We start from the raw sequence: 25515 nt of genomic DNA on the forward strand, positions 1-25515 counted from the left end.
TAATTCCTGGCCTTGTAATTCCTCCAGCAGATGGAGCATTTGCTGCAGGTGTGGCAGGGCGGAGCTGGCTGAGCCCAAATTAATCCCTTAACCCCTTGTTGCCCAGTGTGGGGTTTGTACACCCCATCACAGAGCCTGATTATGTCTTTTCTGTATCACTAGAAGCCAGATGAATGATCACTTCAGCACCTTTTGTACATGTATCCATTTACATTAGCAACTTGTGTAAGCAAGAGGAGGATCAGGCCAGGGGAGATGGCTCTGGTGCGGGGCACAAACAGGCCCACTGGTTTGTCATGTTGTTTACAATATTGTAGTTTCCCATTTTTAACCTGTTCATTTTCACTTTTAATTTCCTGGAAATAGATTTGAGCTAAGGATCTGGCCCAGTGCTCTCTCCAAGTGTTTTTTGCATTTTACAATGTGAGCATGGCAACAGAGGTTATTGCAGGCTTCTCCTACATGATTATCACTGTGAAATTCTCTTGCAGTCTAGGTCACCCACCCACATCTCCAGATGGGACCCTGAGTCCTGCACACCCCTGCACCCCTCCTAGCACCCAGCGATGCTCCAGCTGGCTCTCACACACACCTAAACACAGACGCTTATTTCACTTAGAAACGCACAGGCACCTGTGTCACTGTCAGCTGTAGCTTTTAGTTCATAGATTCACAGACTCCAAGGCCAGAAGGGACCGTTGTGATCATCTAGTCTGGCCTGTATGACACAGGCCAGAGACGTGCCCCACAATAATTCCTAGAGCAGAGCTTTTAGAAAGCACCAATCTTGATTTAAAAATTGCCAGTGATGGAGACTCCACCACAACCCTTGGGAAGTTGTTCCAGTGGCTTATTATCTTCCCTGTTAAAAATGTATGCCTTATTTCTAGTCCTAATTTATCTAGCTTCAACCTCCAGCCTTTGGATCATGTTAGACCTTTCCCTGCTAGATTGAAGAGCTCACTATTAAATATTTGTTCCCCCTGTAGATACTTATAGAGTTTAATCAAGTTACCCTTAAAATTCTCTTCGTTAAATTAAATAGATTGAATTCCTTGAACCTATCTCTAAAAGGCAGGTTTTCTAATCCTTTAATCATTCTCATGGGTCTTCTCTGAACCCTCTCCAGTTTATCAACATTGTTCTTCAGTTGTGGACACCAGAACTGGACACAGTATTTAACAAATGGTTGCACCAGTGCCAAATACAGAGGTAAAAAACCTCCCTATTCCTACATGAGAGTCCCCTGTTTATGCATCCCAGGATCACATTAGCCCTTTGGGCCACAGCATTGCACAGAGAGCTCATGTTCATCTGATTAGCCACCCCCACCCCTACTTCCCAGGATAGGTCCTCCAGCCTGTAAGCATGGCCAGCATTCTTTGTTCCTAGATGTGTATGTTTACATTTAGCTCTATTAAAACACAGATGGTTGGCTTGTGCTCAGCTTACCAAGTGATCCAGATCACAGTGACCTGTCCTCTTTGTCATTTACCCACTCCCCAAATTTTTGTGTCACCTGCAAACTTTATCAGTGATGATTTTATGTTTTCTTCTAGGTCATTAATAAAATATTAGATAGTGTAAGGCCAAGAACTGATCCTTGTGGGACCCCACTATAAACATTTAGTGATGATTTGTTGTTAACCCACTTGATGATAGAAACATAGAATATCAGGGTTGGAAGAGAACTCAGGAGGTCATCTAGTCTAACCCCCTGCTCAAAGCAGGACCAATCCCCAATTTTTGCCCCAGATCTCTAAATGGCCCCCTCAAGGATTGAACTCACAATCTGGGGTTTAGCAGGCTAATGCTCAAACCACTGAGCTATCCCTCCCCCTGTTTACAATCACGTGTTGAGACCTACCTGTTAGCCAATTACTAATCCATTTAATGTGTGATGTGTTGAGACCTACCTGTTAGCCAATTACTAATCCATTTAATGTGTGATGTGTTGATTTGATATCATCCTTTCAGGATACTCTGGACCTGGGCCCTAGCAGGAATTCCTGGGTGACATTCTCTGGTCTGTTATGCAGGAGGTCAGCTAGATGATCTTCTCAGTGGTTCCATCTGCCCTTAAAATCTATGGATCTAGGGAGACATGTGCCTCACATGTCAACAGAGCAAGCTACTTCCATTGAAGTCAGAAGCAGACTCCTATCAATTTAAATGGGAGCAGGAACAGGCCCCTGCTCCCCCAGGGAGGCACATAGAGAGCATATAAAGAGGGCTGATTCTAGAGCCAAATAAGCATGGAAATAGAAATCCATGGGGATACAGAGATGCCAGCCTTACTCCAAAATTCCTACATAACCCAATGAAGTAGGGGAGCCAGCAGGACTCAGATGAGGAGGCAGAGGGACATGGGACAGAAAAAAACTAGGTAAATTCATCTCTGGGGAGAGGGGGGGGAAGGGAAAGGGAGTTTGCCTGGGTGCATGCACACTCTAGGAAGTCAGAACCCTCTGCTGCCCAAGTGGATTCTTGGGTTTTTCAGGTGAATGCACCTAGGGCTCATAAATAAATTGTGGACTCAACTTTAGCTTAGCAGGAAAGGAAACAGGGCTTCCCAGCCATCACAACATGCAGACCCCTGAACTGAGTTCACCCCAAATCCTCCCCTCCCCCCATTCCTCTAGCTTCTCTATCTCTCAGAAAATCACAACATTCTGGGACATTCTCCCATTGCAGAGTATGAGGAGCTTTTAGACCCTTCAAGCAAAGGGATGTCTACCAATTCCTGGGGAGTCTCAACCACAGGGGGGTCTAATTTGGTTTCCGGTACGATGATGGCCAATGGGATCATGCCCCAAATCACTGTATTCCAAGGCAGGGGAATCCCCAAATTTCAGCACAGATGAGACCAGGTGAAGAAGCGAGTATGTTCTCCCTCAGTAAAAGAGGGATAATATTACTTCTTCTTCCCACCCTATTTCAAATGTAAGCTCTTTGGGGCAGGGACTGTCTCTTATACATGTGCAATACCCAACACAATGGGGCTCTGATCTCAGTTAGGGCCGTCAGAGCTACCAGTAATAATAATGTCACCCTTTGGCCAGGTATTGCTGGTGGCCAAAAGGACTGGGTTCAATTACCTGGGTGGGGGGGTCCCTTCTGAGAACTTAAATAGCATTGGCTTGAGCCCGGAAACCTGGGAAAACAAAATACCCCCCGGGTGCCCTTGCCAGACAATGCTTTCCCCCAAGCAAGCACTGAGTCCACTGTACAAAACAAAGAAAACTTTATTGGGGGAAGAAGGGGCCACAGAATAAACTTTGGGAAGCCAGAAATAACAAACCAACAATATCTGTATATCTATTAAGTAAGACTCTAGCCACACCACACCCCAAGGTGTCTTGGCAATAGTCTTAAACACAGTCCTTCTATACAGCAATGTGTTCCTGCAATAGGCACTTCCCCCTACCACTCTGCATCCCCACTCACTGTCATCCAGGGTTAGGAGAGTAAGGGGTCAGACAGCTCTATCTCCAGCTCAAGAGACACACTACTTACTCTGCTGAGGGGATTCTATCACCTATCCAGCAGTAATAATTACAGCTATTATAGATTACTGGATGGGAGGAAGGAAGCTTATTAGAAGTTTCCAGCTGCACTACTACCCTCCATAGTATCAGGAAAAGATATTTCTTCATAACATTTTCAGAGACAGATTATTGACATAGAAGACTCTAAACAAAGTCAGTTCAGTTAGGTTTGTCCCTTTCCTTCCTGTATGTCTTGGCTCAACCCAACCAAGCCAGCCTACAGTTATGGTTAGGGTGACCCTTCAATCTAGGCACAGCTGGTGCAGTTCTTTTGTCCTGTTGTTACACAACAGGGATGACAATGTTCTATTATCCCCAAACTCAAACCTTAACTGTATTTTGATCAACGTGCCCAAACTTTCACATAACTGAAATGCAAATGAGGCCTGGCCCACTCACTTCCCCTTGCTCACCAACAGATGGCAGCAGAGAACTCTGTCACCTATGCCCATCTGGCATTTGCCAGAAGCTCTGGGCTGCTTTTCCCCCTGTTCACCAACAACCAATAGTGAACTCCCTAAGGCTTGTGGCCACAGGGCTTACAATAACAACAATAATAATAAATAGATTGTGTGAGGAAAGAGACCCTGATCTGTGCACGCTGGATGACAGGCTTGGCCAGGTCTTTGTCCCAGAAGGAGTTGGGAATCAGGCTCTTTCCTGGAAAAACTGCTTTTACGCAAGTCCTAGCCAAAAACCTGTCCCCCGAGCTCCGACCAGCTCTTGCTTCTGACAAATTGTCACCTCAGCCCAGCTGCAGGCTGGGAGAATCCTGCCTAACAAGCGCACGCAGAACCTACACCCTGAGCCAGGAGCCGGTGAGGCCTGAATGTGAGGTCTCCATGCTGGCAGGTCGTACTGACAGGAAAGCGTGCTTCTAGGCTGCTTCAGGGAGGTGCTTTCCCGTGAGATGGCCTGGAGCTTGGCCTGAGCTTTCTCACCCGCACCAGGGGCCGGCACACCTAGGCTGGTTAGGTGTGCAGGCTTTCAGGGCTTGCGCAGCAGCCCCCGTGCCGGGGACAAGAAGGGGACTGGACTACGCTCACATGCTGAGCCAGCTAATCCCTCTGGTGTCCACGTGATATTTGCAGGGCATCTTTTCCCCCTCAGCGGTATAAATGCTGCCTCTTCAGAGTGGTTCACTCCCCGCTGCTGCTAATGAAAACACATGGTACATTTATGCCAGAGCTCGTTCTCTTTCCCAGTAACGACACTGGTGATGGCAGCTCCTGTCTCCTCCTGCTGCCTCGCTCCCTTCCCAAGCACTCTTGTCATTTCCCTTCCCCGTATCGACAGCCTTTAATGGGATGAGCCTTTTGCCGGCAGAAAGGAGCCAATGTGTTCTCAGCGGCTGTCAAAGGCACTACGCCTGCATAAAGAACCTCCCATGTGGTCTCACAGTTTAAATATATATACATACAACAGACAAAACTGTCACCGACGCAACAGAACCATCATTAGCACTTGATCTTCTCAGAACAGAGGACACGCCTGAGCTAGTTATTTTAATCTGAAATCCTTTTTAAATCTTTTTTTTTTCGGGGGGCGGGGGAGGGAGAAGCGGGTATTTTATTTCCTCTACTCCAGTTGGAAGGAACTACACAAACCTGGTAGGCGCATTATGTTCCCACTAAGCTGCGATGGCATCTCTGAATTGCTTTTAGAAACCGTCAGACATCCTCCCAACCCACCCACCCATTGGAGAGCTTAGAAACTGCCAAAGCCAGCCAGGCATAGCAGGAGAGGGAGAAATTACTGAGCAGCAAGGAGGAGCGATAATCTGAGGTTGCACAAAACAAAAAAGGGAACTGATTTCTCAGCTAAATCAACCCACCATGAGTCTGGCAGCCCCTGGCACTGTTTTGGGGTAGCTTAGCAAACAGACCTGGCTTCCTGCCGTTGCAGTAACGGGAGTGGAAAGCTTCCTTTTTTTGAGATACTGCTGGTCATTTCTTCTGCCCCGTCAAACACATCTGGGTCAGATTTTCAAGTGCTCAATCCAGAAAGGTGCCTGATGGATTGTTTGTTTCTTTTCCATAGGCCTCACAAATCAATGCAGGTTTACTGGGCACCCTGTGAAAAACAAGATGTATGAGGCCACATTGGGCAAATATTTCACAGCAGTTTATTCAACCACAATTCAGCGCCTCTTTATCTCTTTGTAAATTGTCCACCAACATGCTGCAGTTTTCCTGGTTTTATACAGATACGTTCGCTGAGTAATTTATGTGGATAATTCGTGGCCTGTAGCTTGGAGCTATTCCAGATCTCAAATTCAAGCTGATTCGACTAGATGCACAGATAGGTAACATGGCATGTCTCTCTTCCCCGACTGGCTGAGTGTAACTCTAAACGCTTGCTGCAAGGAATGTTACCATTATAATCATATCAGTAAAGTTAAACTGCTGTAATTAAACAGAAAAGGAGGACTTGTGGCACCTTAGAGACTAATAAATTTGTTAGTCTCTAAGGTGCCACAAGGTACTCCTTTTCTTTTTGCGGATACAGACTAACACGGCTGCTACTCTGAAACCTGTAATTAAACAGTAGAACTTCCCACTATTCTAAAGTAAGAGTGTACCCCGTTGGTACAATGTACCCCAATGGGTTATAGCCATACAATTATAAAAGCAAAATTCCCCCTGGAGACAAGCCCTGAGAATCAGGTTTTCCATGCATAGGCTTGTGATGCTAATTCAGAGTTTGCTTTCTGCAAACATCCTGCAAAATTCCTTTCAAATGAGCCAACTCCCTCCAGTGAACTCATTTGCCAAGACATTCGCAGACGACAAATGGAGAAAGGGCAAAGCACCAGAAAGCAAACTTAGATAAAACTCAGAAGGGAAAAAGTTTGTGTTGTTCTGTCAGGAACGATGGGCCAGAGTTCCCTCAGCTGAGCCTGGGACTAGCCAGCTCACCCTCCGGGCCGGTTAGTGAGCCCCACTGGGCTGCAGCAGACTCGCCTGCTCGGACGACCCACCTGATTGGCTTCAAGGAGCCAGCAGGTCTGTATTTAAGCGCAGCAGCAGTGGCAGGCGGTGGTGAGTTGGAGCCGGTTTGCTAGAGCTGTTTGTTAAATTTAGAAGCTCTTTTAGAACCAGTTGTTCCGCGAGGGAGAACCGGTTCTAAAAGGGCTTCTAAATTTAACCAGCCAAAAGTGGCGCCTCAGCCCTGGAGCACCCACGGGGAAAATTTGGTGGGTGCAGAGCACCCACTGGCAGCTCCCCGGCCCCAGCTCACCTCCGCTCCGCCTCCTCCCCTGAACGCGCCACCCCGCTCTGCTTCTCTGCCCCCCCCCCCCGGCTTCCCGCGAATCAGCTGTTGGCACGGGAAGCCGGGGGGCTGAGAAGCAGGGGGCAGCTTCGCTCTCGGGCCCAGGGAGGTGGAGCAGAGGGGAGTGGGGGGGGGGGCGCGAGGAGAGTCGCCCACGCCGCAGCAGGTAAACCGTGGAGGGGGGCGCAGGGGACCCGCTCCCCGCCCCAGCTCACCTCCGCCACCCTGGGCCTGAGCGCGAAGCCAATGCCTGCTTCTCAGCCCTCCCAGGCTTCCCGCCGAACAGCTGATTCGCGGGAAGCCGGGGCGGGGAGGGTGTGGAGAAGCAGAGCGGGGAGGTGGGTTCAGGGGAGGAGGCAGAGCAGAGGTGAGCCGGGGCTGGGCGCAGGGCGGGGAGCTGCCAGTGGGGGCTCTGCACCCACCAAATTTTCCCTGTGGGGCCTCCAGCTTTTGATGTGATCAGTGGGGGGAGCGGCCGCTCCCCCTGCTCCCCCCCAGCTACGCTACCCCACCTCTAGGAGCCAGAGGAACCTGCCTGACGCTTCCTGGGAGCCGCCCCAGGTAAGCAGCGCCGGGACTCCCCACCTCGCCCCCCGGCAGGTGCCTCTGGCTCTTAGGGGTGGCGTGGGCACCCACTGCGGTGGCCCACGAGACCCTCCTGCCCGGTTCTGGGGGCAGTCAGGGGACAGAGGAGGGGGGTGGATGGGGCAGGGGTGCTGGGGGTGATGTCAAGGAACACAGGGGGCTGGATGGGGCAGGAGTCCTGGGGAGCGGGGATGGCCAACGGGGATGGAGGGAGGGAACCCGTTGTTAAGATTTTGGCAGCTTATCACTGGTGGCAGGTCATTGTCAATGCTTACACCCACAGCTGTGATTTCTCCAGTTCCTGTCTTGTTCCCAGCCTTGCTCCAATCCTGCTCCTGCCTTGTTCCTGTCCTGCGCTACCCTGGCTCCCTAGCCCATTTCTACCTCTGGCTCTGACCCTTGGTTCTGATCCCAGTTCCTGTTCCTGGCTCTAACCACAAGGTCAGACCACCCATGCCCAAGTCCCTGGCACATTCACCCAGGTAAAATACAGGGGTCCAGGCAGGCAGGAGAGATGCAGCAATGTTCTGGCAGCTGGGGGTCAGGGTGCTTGTCTCTGCAGAAAGGGGTCAGAGACATACACAGATTCAAAGGGGGGGGCGGGTGCCACAGCAGGGGCGGCTTTGATCTTTCAGGATGCTGGTGGTCATGATGTTCAACAGGCCTGGGAGCAGGAGTCTTCACATCTAGGGCTGTCCCTGTGTGATGCAGTTCTAGCCAACTACGCCCCTGCATGCATGGCTGGGCCTCTGTGAGAGAACAATGCAGAATGTGTTTGAGGGCACCACGCAGTTCCACAGGCAGAAAGAGATGCTCCACTCATCTGCTAAATTATTCGCTGTGAATTCTTAGCTCTGTTCTAACAGACACACATCCAGCCCCTATATAATGGGGAAATTCAATATATATCTTAGTGCTCAGACATGTATCCATTACACTCAGCAGTTGTTAATCTTCAGCGAACGTATTTAATAATAGCTCTTTGTGTAAAATGTGTTAACTACCCCTTTTAAACTGAAATTGAATGCACATTTGAGATCCTTAATTCAAAGTCATACTCAAAGCAAAGTCTCTGAGCCAGGGTAATCAGGATTTAGAAAGCTGGGTGGTTCAGTGCTTTGGAATAAAGAAGGGTTATTGCAAAAGAAACCTTTAAAAAACCCAAAGAGGTTTTGCACTTGAATCTCTGTCACCAGTGAGGGACAAAGACATCAGATTGACAGGAGAGCCAGGGGCAAGGAGACGTCTCATGCAAAGTCGGTCCCTGCAAACGGGAGGCACAACTGAGCACCCATGGGGAATGAGAACACAGGGTGCTGCTGGTTGATTTATGGGCTAGTTTGAGGATGGACTGTGGGATCTCCTCCCAGCACACAGGTTTCAGAGTAGCAGCCGTGTTAGTCTGTATTCGCAAAAAGAAAAGGAGTACTTGTGGCACCTTAGAGACTAACAAATTTATTTGAATATAAGCTTTCGTGAGCTACAGCTCACTTCATCGGATGCATTCAGTGGAAAACCAGCACACAGTTACTCAATTCCTTCCTTATCCAGCCCCAGGTTCCTCTGGACCTCAAAGAGCGCTTGTGACCCAGACCCTCAGGACCCCATGGAAATTTTCATTTTCATTAAAAGTATATTCTGATGAAAAAATGCCACCCGATTGGCTGTCTCCCTGCTGGGGAAGAGGTGAGAGCACCAGAGACAACATTTGGCATAGAGAAATCCGAGCACCACATGTAAGGGGGCAGCATCAGACCAGCACTGGATGGTAATTAGACTGGTTAAATTCCCTGTGTAGCAAGACCTTAGCGTTACACTTACCCAGTCAAGGAAGAGATACTCCCATGTGACCGCTCAGTGTGTTCAATCAAACCATTGGACTGTCCTGCTCAGTCACCAGCAAACAGGTCCTGGGTCCTGCATTTAGGGGCACAAATTTTGCCTTCTCTCTCTCTGCTCAGCTGTGTGTGGTGGGCATCTGTTTACAGACATACTGTAGAATCATTTGCCCAAACTTCTTCATAGATCATAGAATCATAGAAGATCAGGGTTGGAAGGGACCTCAGGAGGTCATCTAGTCCCACCCCCTGCTCGAAGCAGGACCAATTCCCAATTTTTGCCCCGCATCCCTAAACGGCCCCCTCAAGGATTGAACTCACAACCCTGGGTTTAGCAGGCCAAAGCTCAAACCACTGAGCTATCCCTCCTCCTCCCGCAGAGAATTCTGGGACGTATTTGGGCAGCAGAAGGACCTTGCTGCTGGCATTTGAACAGAGCCTGCTTTCCGGGGGAAAGGCCACTGGTGGGTGGCCAGGAAGATGGCAGCCGTGATTGAGTGACTAGAGGTGGAAAGCACAAAATCCCGCCTTTGCTCAGGTTAGCTGCATGCTGAGCTGGCTTAGAGGGAAGTGGGAATGATAAAGCGAAGGGTGGTCACATGTAATTGTTTAACAGTTGCCCGGACTCCAAGTCAAAATGAACACTGCTCGCCAAAGGATCCCTTCTCAGGCAGCTCCGTAGCTTGCCTTGCCTCAGCTGTCAGGATCCAGCGTGGTACCAGTCACTGGTGCAGTGTGTTATTTCTGGGTCACAAGCTGGCTACTTGTACTTAGCTCGATGAGCTTGTATTTGTAGCTGCCTGTCCCCTGCTGCTGCGCTATACCTCTGCCCAGCCGTGCTGACCAGAGTCCATGGCATGCAATCCATCACCTCCCATCTCCCAAGAAACTGACTCCTACCCTCAGGACCTGCTCCAATACTGCTGCCTAGAGCTGTTTTCATATGATTTGTGCCAAGGACATATTCAGCAAAAGCAAGTTAGAGCCCAAAGAGCGGTTAGAGCAATAAGTGGTGCTGTTACATATATTGAATGTAATCCTTTATTACAGCTGGATGGTAGTAATAAAAGCAATAGCAATGATTAACCTCCCAGCCTCCCCAAACAGAACAGATCAGTTAGATATTATGTGTCCTGCTAGTCGGAGCAGATTTGAAACTGGAGGTCAAAGGGTAGGTGCAAACTACACAGCAAAGATGGTTTTTCACTCCCCATCCACAGATCAGTATGGGGTATTTTGGAGGCTTGTTAAAGAAAACTGTTTATTAACCAGCATTTTACATGTACAGGCAAGATGCTGTAAAACCGAGAAAAGCATCACAGTATGGGAAGGTCTGAAACTTTTCCAAAGAATATTTTCTAGTGACTTGGTTGGTGTCAGAAGTGAGAGTCACTCCTGTCTTATACTGAGCTTGCTAGTTCTTTGGGGCAGTGGCTGGCTTTTCATCAGATGTTTGTACAACGCCCAGCACCCCAGGTCCCTGAGCCGTGCCTAGGGCCTCAGGATGCTACTGCAAGATAAACAAATTTAATAATTTTATTTAGATGATGTTAAAATAAAAGAAATGGTACAGAGTTTAAGCGTAGAAGTTTCTGGTTATCAGGGAATAAGGTACAGATTATCAAGGGGTGCGAAGTTCGGCTTAGGACCAGATGGCGTAAGGAATACATAATTTGCAATATCCCTGATTGGGGGTAAAAGGTTAACGGGTCAAAGTACAGACATTGAGATATGAGGGTATGTTGTTCATATAATGGCTATGTTCAGGTGTGGAGTGTAATGAGTGGATACAATGATGAGGATGGATTTACCCTCATTTGGTGAGATTTAATGTTCAGTGAGTTTATGGTTCCAGTTCATATGGTCCAATGGAAAAAATCTCTGTCCCTTTCTCATAGCTGGTGGACGATGTCGTTCTAGCCTCGCCTCCTGGTACTGTCGGTGGCCGGTGATGTGTTTGATGTAGATGTCCCTGGACCATCGGATGGCGACCAATCCCGCAGGTCCGCAGCACACGCTCGTTGCAGGGGTCCCAGGCACCCAGGGCTCCGACAATCAGGGCGTCCATCTGCACCTTGTAGCCCTTCGCTCTCAGGGTGTCGGCCGGGGGGGCGTATTTTTCCAGCTTATGAGATTGGGCTTTGTGGAAGGCCGGGGTCCTGTTCTCAAAGGAGACTGTGACATCGACAAGGATGATCTTTTTCTGGGCCTCATCAGTGACTACCACGTCAGGTCGCAACTGGCTGTCAGTCCTGGGGATGGCGCATTTCACAGCGACCTCCTGCAGCCGCAGTGCGATGGCTTTCACCAGGCGGTTCTGGACGGCGTTGTGGTGCAGCTGCCAGGCTCTGGAGTGGGGCTTGCAGCTGCACAGGACGTGGGGCAGGGTCTCGTTGGAGTAGCCGCACTTCCTGCAATGCTTGTCTCAATTCCCGTGGCGGACGGCTCCATTGAGCGGGACGCAGTTGAGCCGGGCACAGTGGATGAACCGCCAGTCGGCGAAATGGGTGAAGCAGCCCCCGGCGAGGAAGTGGTTGCTAACGTCCCACTTGCCGGTCAGTTCGAAGGCTTTATCACAGACTAAGAGAGCAAGGCTGGGGGAAGGAGACCTCCTGGCAGTGGGGCCGGGAGGATGGCAAAGGAGTGGGTGTTCAGCTCCGAGCAAGTACCGGAGAAAAGAGTTGCCTACGGTAGAATGGCAGGATCTAGGCCAACAGCGGAAAGCCCTGGGGAGGCTGGGAGAGCCCTGGGGAGGTGTAGGGTCCATCTGCACAGCCCCAGCAGCCAGCTTCCCCTCCCCGGTTGACAGGCGCGCACGAGCACCCCAAAAGGAGCCTTGCAGCCAGCACTTCGAAGTTATCCGCAGCTCAGGCTGGAGCTTGTGCCGCGACTCCCACCCCCATCCGCAGGCTTCAGAGCCCAAGCTCAGCCACAGCTGTAACTTCAAAGCGCTGTCTGCCAGCTCTTTTCAGAGCGCTAGCATGAGCCCGGCTAGCCGAGTCTGCGCCCAGGCTGGGAGCTTGCGGCCAGGGCTGTGTAGACGTCCCCCCACCATCGGCGGATAATGCGAAGCAGGAGGGAGCGGCCACATCCCCCAAACCCCAGACAGAAATGCCACCTGCTGCCCTCAGTTTGCGGAGGGTCTCTGAGTCCACGCCCCTCAGGCACTGGGAATGGGAGATGGGCCTGTCGTCCCTTCGTCGCCAGTTCAATCCCCAGCTCACGCTGGGCGGGACTGGAAGTTACAGCCTCCTCCTGGCAGAAGAGTTAGTGGCCCAGTACAGGTCCCCTGCCCACCGTGGTGAATGGGCCAGGAGAGCGGACTCCCCTTGCACCAGCCGGGGCATTGCAGCTCAGGGCAGGGGTACTTTGCAGAGGCAATGTGGGGTGGGGGAGGGGGAACGCTGGCCAGCGGCTCTTTTGCGGAGAGCAGGGAGCCTCAGTCTCCAAGGCCACCAGCCCGGCGTCTCTCATCAGCACCAAAGCCAGTCCCAGGAAGCACATCACAGACACCAGATGCAAAGTTTGAAATTGTGATTCCGCACCCGTGTGATTAAAGCTCCGCCCTTCAGAGAGGCGGGAGGGTGGGGGAGCTGCCGCTGTAACTCCCTCGAACAGCTCTGAGTGCCGACTGCTGCAGGGCGGCTGGCAAGGATGATCTCTGCAGCATTGCTACAGGACATGAGGCACCAGGCTGCAAAACACAAGGCTGAGGGAAGCGGCTCATTTATAAGGATGGGGGAGTGTGGGGGGAGGAGGATCTTTCCAGCCTTGTGCCACCCTTAAGGGTCAGTAGCCAGGGGGGGCAGCAGGTGACACCTCAGTCTCATGCCCGTGGTTAGCTCCCACGTGGGTCGGGGGAGCCGTAAGCTCTGTCCTGTGGCCACCCGCCATGGCTGCTGTGCAGCCCACTGTCAGCAGCTCAGTGTCCCCATGATTAGCACCTGGCCAGCTTCCCCATGGGTGTATAAAGGGGCAGGAAAGGCCACAAGGTCCCTTCATCCTCTGCTCCCCCTTTACAGGGGCAAGGCACAATCTGGCCATGGACTGAAGGGACTGCTCCCTGCTGGTGCCTGGGGCAGCCGCCCCCGGGGAGAGGGGTAGGTAGAAGGCAGGGCCACTTCCCCACAACTCTCCAGAGCTGGTGCAGCTCCAGCAGCCTTGTACTCAGAGCTGTCCCCAATACAGGCTGGGCAAGCATGGCCCAATCTGACTAGGCACAAGAACTCCCCTTGCCCTGCAGCATCCCCCTTCCAGCCTCCCCTCTCGATAGCTCCATTCCCACAGTCGATCTCCTGCTCCACTCTTCAGCCACCCCTCCTCCCTGCCGTACTGGCCTGGTGCCCAGCACTGACAGCAGCGGACTCCAGTGCTCTCTGCCTCGGTCCAGGAAGCTCAGCCCTTGCCTACTTTTCCCGGTAGATTCAAGGGAGTGATGCCCCTTCTCGTGCCCGGTTATTCATGTGAATGTGAGTGAGAAGCCATTTGCTGTGGGACTGGGGATATGAATGCTCCGTGTGAGTGTCCTGGGGGCTGGAAAGCTGGCAGGTTACACAACAGAGATAGGATTTATCTGAATACCCCTGAAGCAGGTCATTTCCCTCCTCCTTTCGCCACTAAGGAGAACCCCCCGTCACACTCCCTCTCTCCCTTTCTCATTGGGCGTGGCAGAAATGGCTGCACAAGCACAAGACACGGCGCCCACAGGTGTTAAACTGACCTCCAGGCAGCCATTTGTTCACACAGAGATGGAAACAGCAAGACGATGTTCCGAGGCTGCATTCCTGAATAACATCTCGTGCATGGGAAACCTGCACGATGGAGGCAGGCTAGCTGCACTGTTATCTGGACAATCATGTCGTCTGTGAAGGTTGGAGTCCCAGTGCGCATACACACTCACACAATATAAACACTGGCAAGAGGAGAGATGCATTTCCTGTTTCAGCTTCCGTGACACTGATGAGTTCCATGACCAGCAGAGCAACTGGTCTTGTCTTTTCTTGGATTCATAGAGTTTAAGACCACAAGAGACCATTATGATCACCTGGTCTGCCCTCCTGTATAACTCCTAATATTTAGATCTGTCATGAGTGCAGGGACCTGGACTAGATGACAACTTGAGGTCCCTTCCAGTCCTACGATTCTATGATTCTATAACGCAGGCCAGAGGGCGTCACTCATTGATTCCCGTCCAGCCCAGAACTTCTGGTTGAGTTAGAGCAGATCTTTCAGAAAGAGACATCCATCCTAGACTGAAAGACTCCAAGGGATGGAAAGCCCAACGGATCCCCATTGACATTGTTCCAGTGCTTAATCACCCTCACTCCTACACACCTGAACTTTGTTTCCAGTCTGCATTTGCCTCGTTTCAACTTCCAGCCACTGCTAGAGTCAGAAATCTTCTCCCCAGTTAGATACTCGATCAATTCATCCCTTGTCCTTCTCTTTGATAAGCAAATAGATTGATTTCAGAGTAGCAGCTGTGTTAGTCTGTATTCGCAAAAAGAAGAGGAGGACTTGTGGCACCTTAGAGACTAACCAATTTATTTGAGCATAAGCTTTCGTGAGCTACAGCCCACTTCATCGGATGCATTCAGTGGAAAATACAGTGGGGCGATTTAGCTTCCCAGTCTCTCACCGTAGGCAGGCTTTCTAGACCTCAAATCATGTTTGTCAATCTTCTCTCAATTTCTTTCTGGTTTTTCAAAATCTTTTTTGAAGTGTGGGCACAGAACTGGACACGGTATGCAGGGATGGTCTCACTAATGCTGTATACAGAGGTCACATCACCTCCCCACTGTTGCTTGAGATTCCCCTGTTTATACCCCTATGGATAGTATTAGCCCTGCTGGTCACACTGGGAGTTCATAGTGCTCAGTTTGTTACCCACCATGCCACCGAGGGCCTTTTCAGAGCTCCTGCTTTGTGGCCTGCAGCCATCCATACCGTGTGACCCACCCGCTTTCTTCTTAAGCATCAGGGTGTTCCTTGCATTTGACTGGATTTTCTGTTGTTTAAAACACCTTGGAAATTACATGGTGATCCCAGCCCTGCAGAGAAAGCGTCACAGAGAGTCAAGAAACACAAATACTGAGCCCCTTACTCATACATGCTGCAGATAAATACTGTCTCCTGTGCCTGGTGTTTGTGGCTGAATGTATATCACCGGGTACGTCCGAGAACATCCCCCCGGAAATATGCAGAGGCTGCATTACTGCCCCGCTCAGGGCCTGTTGGAACCGTTAGCGTTGGACTTGCAGCTGGAGCACTGAATCCCCTGACCTTCTGCAATAACACCCCTCTGCATTACTAGCAATAATTGCCTGGCCTCCTCTCTCTGAGAGCCGCAGCAAGTCCACCAGCCTTGTTTCCCTGCCAGCCCCAGCCCAGCCGTGAAACTCCTCAGCACATATCTAAACAATGTGTCTATTTAATGGTCGCCAAAGGGGCATTTTCCTCTGAAGCAAATCTGTCACTGCAGCAAGTGTCAAGCGCTGAGGGGTAGCTCTGTAGGCTGAGATGGCTGGGCACGCTCAGCTGCGCTCGCAGGCGGGAGAGATGCTGCAGCCTGTGCACCTCAGCTGGGATGGAATTTATACCAAAAATGACGAAGTGCCTTCCAATTATCAATACTTCAAGAGCAGGGAGAGTTAATTAGTCTCAGCAAATCAACTCCAGGGCTAGCTCTGGGGACTGGAGAAACCCACGCCTACTCTCGAGCGATGCTGCACGTGCCCCTCCTCCCACTCCACTGCCTGTTAGCTCTCAAAAAGGGTGGGCTGCAGCAGTAGGAGACCCCCCCCCTTACACACACCCACAACGCTGTCACTCACTGCCCTATTCTGCTCAGCTGAAGAGGGCTATGGGTAAAAGGAGCTGATTTCCTATTCCACCCAGCTTCCTGGTTGATTGATTTATGGAGTGTGAGATTAAGGGCTGGAGCTGGTAACAGGGAGCTTTGAAATGAATGAAATTGCAAAGAGGATTTATAAGTGTAGCTTTAGCTGCACTGGTGGCGGCTGCATCCTGCCAGGTGGGAAGGAGAGGGGAGCAGCAGGTTACCAGACACTTTCAGCACCCGCTTTGCACACAGGGACCATGAGGAGAGGGGAGAAGACACCGGGCCAATGGGGGGTCCCTTCCTCTCATCTGGTTTTCTGGCATGAATTCCTGGTTCTCCTCTGCCCTCCGACGGGTGTAAATCGAGAGTGAGGTCGCTGGGGTAGCGATGGTGTCTCGGTGGCATCAGTGCCACCGGAAGTGGTGTGTTGAGTTGAGGGCTGCAGGGGCCTGCCTGGGCGCAAGGCGAGGCGTCGCTTTGCATTGTCTGCTAGTGAAATTCATCGCCCATTCCTAGGCCTCTCCCCAGCGTGCGCCTCAGGGTGTTTGGACACTTAATGATGTTTCCAACTCTGCCATCACCAGCTGGCCCAGCCCTGCCTGCCTGGCCATCGATAAACTGAGACGGGCCGTCAGTCACTCTGCCGGGGACACGCTGAGCGCCCCTCGTTCGCCCCGCTCAGCAGGGCACCCGCGGCTAAGCCTTCCACAGCGGGTGGCCTCTCTACAGCAGGCTTGGAGGCCTTCACACTCAGCTGTCACGACAGACACTGAGGAGCTGCCATGTTATCACCGACTCAAAGGGAAATCCAGGCCTTTACAAGGGCCAGCAGTAGGCCAATGCAACACTGTAGATCCACAGAGGCTCTGGAGTAGTTCATAGGCCTTTGCCCAGGGGTGAATGGCACCCATAAGCCAACCTAGGAAGCTAGCCCAAATCTCTACACTAGGATCACTTTGCTGATGTCGTTATACGGGTACACTATGCCGGCAAGGACCATCCAGCATGGAGGCGGCAAATACCGGCAAAACCACACTTTTGCCAGTAGAGCTTATTCGTTTTGAGTATGACCCTGCTGGAAGGTCCCTGAGGAGGGATCAGCCCTTGGTTAATGATAAAGTTACCCATCTTGAAACTAACCCCCCACCTTGCTAGCCCCCTGCACAAAGAGGAATATCTGCCATGAAGACTGAGGCTTCTCTTAATTGTGGGCTCCCTTCTTCCCCCTGCTCCCCTCACAGCTGAAGGGCAGATATTTCTTGTCTCCTTTTCCTGGAAGACATTCACTGGCTTCCCTTCTTTAAATCTCCTCTTAAACCCTCCCTTTCTGCTGCAGCTCACAAATGTCTCCCTGCTAAATGTGCTGTTATAATGCCGATGAAGGATGCTATTCTAAAGGAATAGATGATACTGCATTATGTCTACTCCATCTTACTGAATAGCCTTTTCAGGTACCACTTTATGTTAAGTGCACATTAACCAGTACTTATCCAATGCTGCATCACAAAGGGAGTCCTCAGGACGTCTACAGGACGACTTGGCGTGTGTTCATTAGGAGCAGTGCCATTACCCTGCCTTAGATAGATTGGAAGGAAAGTCAAGTGAAATTGGACCCCACCCTTTTCTGTTGGGACTGTTCTGTTCTAGCTGGATTGCCGAGTCTCCATTGTAATAAGGACACAAATTGGGCATCGCTCTTTCTCAGTGAATAAATACTCCCCTGTTATTATGAGGAGCCCAGCAAGGGGGAAATACACGGAGGACACATGTAATCTGGGTTCTCTGTCCAGAGACAATGAGCCCCTGTTCCTGAAGGGGTAGTGAGCTCTGAGGGTGAAATTCACCAGCACAAGGCCTATGTGCTATTTCTTAACTGCAGATGATGGTATTCACAGATCATAGAATCATAGAATCATAGAATATCAGGGTTGGAAGGGACCCCTGAAGGTCATCTAGTCCAACCCCCTGCTCGAAGCAGGACCAATTCCCAGTTAAATCATCCCAGCCAGGGCTTTGTCAAGCCTGACCTTAAAAACCTCTAAGGAAGGAGATTCTACCACCTCCCTAGGTAACGCATTCCAGTGTTAGTTACCACCCTCTTAGTGAAAAAGTTTTTCCTAATATCCAATCTAAACCTCCCCCACTGCAACTTGATATATCTAACGTTTTTTAAATGTTTTGTGGCAATGAGTTCCATAGACCAACAACACATGGTATAAAAACATAGTTCTTTTTATTAACTGTAAATGTGTTGTCTTTAAATTTCTTGTGTCATGAACTGGCTAATCTTCTCAGCAGGCTGTCACACCCATACCTGGTATTTCCTGCTTACCACCTGGGCTGGAAATACCACCACCAAACAAACAAACAAACAAACAAACAAACAAACAAACAAACCAACCAGTATCAAACCCAGCATTTCCTGAGACATTTTCACTTCCAAAAGGAAATGCAGAGGCAAGAAAGTAAAAATAATGAAGAAAAATTGAATATTGAGCATTTGCTGCTAACTGCTGGTGAACAATAGACTAGAGCTGGCTAAAAGATGGGAATGTTTCTTGTGAACATTTTTTTTTGGGGGGGGGAAAGTCCCTTTGCTTGTCAAGAAATGTAGAAACTTAATATTTTTTCACCAGATTTGCAATGTACAGACCAAGCGTTACTCAATCAGCATGAAAGTCACCCCTGGACACAGCCTCAGCATCTGGCCTCGGGTTCGGCACTACATAAGTCCCACTTACATCTTTAAGGAGTGGGTCTTAAGTGGTATCTATGTCACGCCCAGTGAGTGCGTGTTACAGGCCCTCCCTTTTCACTGCCCAGAGGCCAGGTGCTGTTGCAGCCCCTGTCTTCAGCTCAACTTTTCACTCTGGAGGACCCCAGTGCAAGCCAAGCAGGCAGCCATCCCACTTCGGTTTGATGTCCGGCTCTGCAGTGTATGGGAGGTATTCCTCTGGCCTTCATCACCTGAGCAGGGCTGTGTTCTCCTTCCCATAGGCCTGGGCGACGGGGAGGTGCTGTTACACTCACTGTACAGGGAAGCAAGACACAGGGCCTGTGGCAGAGCAGGGAATTGAAGCTGGGTCTCCTAAGCCCCAGACTAGCACGCCGGCCATTAGACCATCCTTCCTCTGCATGCCTGGCTGCATTTCCCCCGGGATAATGAAGGCTACTGAGGCTTGCAGACAGTGAGCCACCAGATAGTGTGGGCAGGGGACTATATTCACTTGAAATTGGTTGTTCTGAGCTGTCGTGATAGGATGTGTTACGCCAGACTGTCTGATGGGATGTGTTGTGGGATGAGGACCAAAGCGAACACATGCTGCTGGGCGCGTGGAGACACGGGGGCTGGGATTCCAGGCTGGAAACAGCTCGTTTGCAACTTGGGATGCGAGCTGAATGGAACGATTGTCCTGAGGAAAGAGGCAGCAGGAACACAGCGGGGATCGGGGAGCGAGGCTGTGATCAGGAAGGGAAACCCGGCTGCGCTTTCCCTAGTGGCAGGCGAGGGAGCAGGCTATCGTTAGAAGTTTAGGGCTTTTCAAACTTTAGGGCAGAGACCTGGTCAGTTGGTGGGTTTTGAGGAGATCGGCAGGGCCCTGGAAGTAGAGCCAGGCTCAGCAGCCAGGATCACCTTGTGTTTATAGGCAAGTGTCCTGTGAGGAAGCATAGAGAAGTGAAGGGCTGTGGAACAAGAGGTGTGCCCAGGAAGGGCCAGGTCCTGACAGGAAGATTTGCTCTTTGATAGGAATGAGTGCCCAGCGATACACCCAGCCCCGGAGAAGAGGGGGTATTCCTACCCACGCATCCAGGCATCATTATTGATGGACTCCGAACCAAGCAACAACCTGAGTGCACAAGTGATTTACAGCTGCTGCAATGTGTTAAAGGCGCCAACGTCCGCCCGTTCTGTGCAGAGCTACAGCGGGTGGGGGTGGGAGAAAGGGCCTGGGCTTCCTGTTTTATTCTGGCCTGTCATTCCAATGGGGAAAGGAGCATCCATCCCTCAGGCACAGCAGGACCTTGTGTCTCTTCGCCCAGCACCGCTGTGCCCAGAGACCTGGCAGTGTCAGCATGGGATCTCCACCCAGTGCAGCTGCCTGCTGGCAGTGAGAGTGGGCTTTTCTCAGGGCAGCTGCAGCGCCCCCCAGTAGCACCAGCATGGGAGTGTGGCGAGCGAATGGCCTGGGGAAGGAGGTGTGGCTGGCTACAGGAGCAGGTGAATGGTCGTGATGGTGAGTGGTTGGGTCGATGTGTTCAGAAGAGAAGGGAAGGGTTTTGTACCAACGTACATAACAGCATCAAACGCATTGCCCACCTGGGTCAGACCAGGTGGTCCATCTAGGCCAGGGTCCTGTCCCTGGGCAGCCAGCACCAGGTGCTTCTTAGAAGGTGCTCAATATCCAGGGTGAACAGTTATGCACTAACCTGCCCATGGGAGAAGTTTCCTCCTATCCCCAGGCACCTTGTGCCCTGAAGCATGCGAGTTTCAATCACATGCAGACTTTTATCCTATTTAAGGTAACTTTGTAACTGTAGCAATTCTGTATGTTCATATGAATGTCTAACCCTTGTGGAATCCCACTAAGTGCTTTGCTTTAGCAGGCAGGGTATTATTAATCACAAGGCTTTGCACTTAGACAGCACTTTACCTATGCAAAGCACTGAGCCATTTCTAACTAATTAAACCTGCCAGTGCCTTATGAGAAAGGTAATCACTGTTCTCACCACTGCATGGATAGGGACAGTGACTTAGCCTGGGTCACCCAGGAAGTCAGGAAGAGGACCCAGATCCCCTGGTAGGTGCATTAGCCATCGGATCATCCTTCTCCTCAAGTTAGCAAAGTCACCTGATCGATCCTAGACCCCAGAAGTGGTGGAGTTTGGGTCATTTCCTCTGTCCCCTGAGCTGGGTCACCCCTCTGCAGTGGGTTCATGGGGTTCTGGCTTCCTTGCCAGTACAGCTGGTCAAAATCATACTTTATTGTCCACATCTGGGAAAATGACCTGGTTTGGGTTGTTTTTGATTAAATTTTTTGTGGATTTTTTTTAAACAAGAAAACCTGCAAATGGAACATTTTGGGGGATGGAAAGTTTTTCAGTTTTCAGCTGGAAACCTTAGGTCAATGAAAATGGAAATTTTATTGCGAGAATTTCTGTTTAGTCAAAAAGCCAATCTTTTTGGTTGGAAAAAAGTTGTAAAGAAACATTTTCCCAGCAGCTCCATTGTGCAGCAATCCAAGGTGGAAGGGGTTGTCTAGGGAATACTAGTAATTAATAATAATATACCTCTTATATAGCCCGTTTCATCTGTGGTCAACAAAGCGACTCACAAGGGAGGTCAGTACCATTGGCCCTGTTTTGCAGAAGGGGAATGGCACAAAGCCCCATCAGTTGATGGTTTCCAAGTCTCCCGCTTGCCTCCTGCCCCCAAATACATTGGTGTTAACCCCTTCGCTGCTGAAAACCAAGCCTCAAGCCCACCCAGGGCAGGGTGAGTAAACCCCGCAGGTCTGGATGAAATTCATTCCCGTGCAAAGCAGCAGAGTGAGTTTGATGCACCCTTAGCAAGTCCCAGGGCCCCGAAGGTGCTGCCCAGCCCCTGATAGGTCTGACCGTGGGGGAGGGAACCCAGCTCACCTTGTTCCTGCTACCACTAACAAGCAGTTCCCACTGCAAGGCAACCCCAGCCAGGCAGGACCCACTGTTCCCATGCTGCAGGTGGAGGAAGCAGGGAGCTCAAGGGAGGGATGCGTGCGGGTCAAGGGCACCAGGAGGAGAAAGAATAGGGACAAAGGGCGAAAGTGTGAGGGGGATGCCAGTTCTGGGCCTTGCTAACAGCTCCTGTGCCCAGAGAGACTCTTGGTGGCCCTTCTGGCAGTCCAGGGGGCAGGACAGTCCCTGCATGAGCTTCGTGCACCCCCCAGCACTGAAACAGTCCAGACTTGGGGCTCGCTCATTGCTCCTGTGGGAGCAGACCAAGCCTGGCATGTCCTTGCTGTGTTCTTGTCAAAGCACTGCTGGCAGGAGGCAACAGGGCATCTCTCACTCCTATCCGGGGGACCCCTTCCCCGCCAGGTTCACCTCTGGCCACAGCTCCTCAAGCTGAGCTGAAGCTGCCCATTCTGTTCCCAGCCGAAGCCCACGGCTTGCAGCCAGGAGGCCATTTATTGCCAGATAAATAATACTGTCCCTCGCTGAGCCGGCTCAGGGCAGCTCAGTGACATGGGGTGGCGAGTCAGGATAATCACAGGTGTCTATCATACCTCCGGGGGAGAGTATATCCAAGGCAGGTCTGAAGACAGCAGCCTGAATTGGACTCCGATATCAAGTACTGGCTGCGCAGGGCATGTCTACGCCCTTTCCCTGCTCTCTGCGGCACTTAGCCGCCCTGTGTGTGGATTGCGATTTGCCCTCATTTCTCTGGAATGCTAGTGCACCACCCGATCTCTGCAGTGGGCAAGCAGAAGTCATTTCTTACCAGTACGTTGCACCAGCTAAAGGGGGGGGGGCATGTGACCTCCCCATGTGGCCCCGCCCGCAGCCCAGGGCCCCATGCTCTCCCCCTCCCCACCCCATGATCTATCCCATGTTACTGCGGCGGGGGGAGGCCTCTGTCCTCCTCCCACTGTGCCAGAGACTTCTACTGCGGCAGTGAAAGGAGCAGAACCTGGGGCCGTCTGCCAGCAGCTCCTCCACTGTGGCTGTACTGCCCCCAGCCCTGCCCCCGGCCCCCCAGCCCTGCCCCCAGCCCTGACCCCCAGCCCTGTCCGCCGGCCCTGCCCCCGGCCCCCCAGCCCTGCCCCCAGCCCTGCCCCCAGCCCTGCCCCCGGCTCTCCAGCCCTGTCCCCAGCCCTGCCCCCAGCCCCATCCGCTGGCCCTGCCCCCGGCCTCCCAGCCCTGCCCCCAGCCCTGCCCCCGGCCCCCCAGCCCCGTCCGCTGGCCCTGCCCCCAGCCCTGTCCCCAGCCCTGTCCGCCGGCCCTGCCCCCAGCCCCGTCCGCTGGCCCTGCTCCCAGCCCTCCAGCCCTGCCCCCAGCCCTGCCCCCGGCCCCCCAGCCCCGTCCGCTGGCCCTGACCCCAGCCCTGCCCCCAGCCCTGTCCCCAGCCCTGTCCGCCGGCCCTACCCCCAGCCCCGTCTGCTGGCCCTGCCCCCAGCCCTGCCCCCAGCCCTGCCCTCCAGCCCTGCCCCCCAGCCCTGTCCGCCAGCCCTGCCCCCGGCCCCCCAGCCCTGCCCCCAGCCCTGCCCCCCAGCCCTGTCCGCCGGCCCCCCAGCCCTGCCCCCAGCCCTGCCCCCAGCCCCGTCCACTGGCCCTGCCCCCGGCCCTCCAGCCCTGCCCCCAGCCCTGCCCCCCAGCCCTGTCCGCCGGCCCTGCCCCCGGCCCCCCAGCCCTGCCCCCGGCCCTGCCCCCAGCCCTGCCCCCAGCCCCGTCCGCTGGCCCTGCCCCCGGCCCCCCAGCCCTGTCCCCAGCCCTGTCCGCCAGCCCTGCCCCCAGCCCTGCCCCCAGCCCTGCCCCCAGCCCTGTCCGCCGGCCCTGCCCCCAGCCCCGTACGCTGGCCCTGCCCCCAGCCCTGTCCCCAGCCCTGCCACCAGCCCTGCCCTCCAGCCCTGCCCCCGGCCCCCCAGCCCTGCCCTCCAGCCCTGCCCCCAGCCCTGCCCCAACCCTGTCCCCAGCCCTACCCCAAGCCCTGTCCCTAGCCCTACCCCTAGCCCCGTCCGCTGGCCCTGCCCCCAGCCCTGCCCCCTGCCCTCCAGCCCTGCCCCCAGCCCTGCCCTCAGCCCCGTCCGCCGGCCCTGCCCCCATCCCCGTCCGCCTGCATGGCTGTACTGACCCCAGTCCTGACCCCCAGCCCTGTCCCCCCAGCGCGGCTGTACTGCCCCCAGACAGCACTCAGCAGACACAGCTGCGTGGAAGGACTGGGGGCTGTACCAGAGAAGCTGCCAGCGTGGGGTCTCCCAGCAGCCCCATGTTCTGCTCCTCCTGTGTCTTTCCAATAGGGCGTTCGGCGATAAATATCTTATGGTACAGCGTACTGCGCCCTACCGCCATACTTGCACCACTGGATATTCGTATTGCCCCAATGTCACTTCTGTGGCTGGCAAACATGATACGCAAACTCCCCCTGCCTGTATCGTTCCTAGGAGCCCCAGCACATGCATGTGCCAAAGAAAAGGTTTCAGAGTAACAGCCGTGTTAGTCTGTATTTGCAAAAAGAAAAGGAGGACTTGTGGCACCTTAGAGACTAACCAATTTATTTGAGCATGAGCTTTCGTGAGCTGCAGCTCACTTCATCGGATGCATACTGTGGAAAATACAGAAGACATTTTTATACACACAAACCATGAAAAAATGGGTGTTTATCACTACAAAAGGTTTTCTTTCCCCCCACCCCACTCTCCTGCTGGTAATAGCTTATCTAAAGTGATCACTCTCCTTACAATGTGTATGATAATCAAGGTGGGCCATTTCCAGCACAAATCCAGGGTTTAACAAGAACGTCTGAGGAAGGCGGGGGGGGGGGTAGGAAAAAACAAGGGGAAATAGGTTACCTTGCATAATGACTTAGCTACTCCCAGTCTCTATTCAAGCCTAAGTTAATTGTATCCAATTTGCAAATGAATTCCAATTCAGCAGTCTCTCGCTGGAGTCTGGTTGTGAAGTTTTTCTGTTGTAATATCGCAACTTCATGTCTGTAATCGCGTGACCAGAGAGATTGAAGTGTTCTCCAACTGGTTTAGGAATGTTATAATTCTTGACATCTGATTTGTGTCCATTTATTCTTTTACGTAGAGACTGTCCGGTTTGACCAATGTACATGGCAGAGGGGCATAGCTGGCCCATGACGGCATATATCACACTGGTGGATGTGCAGGTGAACGAGCCTCTGATAGTGTGGCTGATGTGATTAGGCCCTGTGATGGTGTCCCCTGAATAGATATGTGGCAGCCCCCCAATAGACAGCCCCCCAACCTGAAGCGAATACTCCCCAGCAACCACACACCACACAACAGAACCACTAACCCAGGAACCTATCCTTGCAACAAAGCCCGTTGCCAACTGTGCCCACATATCTAGGTGCACAAGTAGAGAGAAAAGCTGTAGTTTTAGCACCCTATATTTTGAATCTGTGCAGCCTTCCCCACTGCATTCACCCCGTCTGCCCTCGGGGTTATTCATGATGTCGGGCGAGAGGGATACAGAAGACTTGATTTGGGCCCCAAAAGCTTCAGCCTGTGCATTCTGGGGGGTGGCACGTGTGAGCAGCTTGCACTATTATCCATGATGTAGCAGATCTGTGGCTAAACAGAGGAGCTGCCAGTCAGCACCTGCCAGCCAGCTCTGAGTGTGCTGCAAATGAGAAGAAAGGCGAGTCTCACACTTCTTACCTCTGGCAGCAAAGGAAGGAAGGAAAGATTTATTATTATTTTTT

The sequence above is a fragment of the Lepidochelys kempii genome, chromosome 19 (assembly GCF_965140285.1).
Source record: "Lepidochelys kempii isolate rLepKem1 chromosome 19, rLepKem1.hap1, whole genome shotgun sequence".
In the NCBI taxonomy this organism is placed as follows: Eukaryota; Metazoa; Chordata; order Testudines; family Cheloniidae; genus Lepidochelys; species Lepidochelys kempii.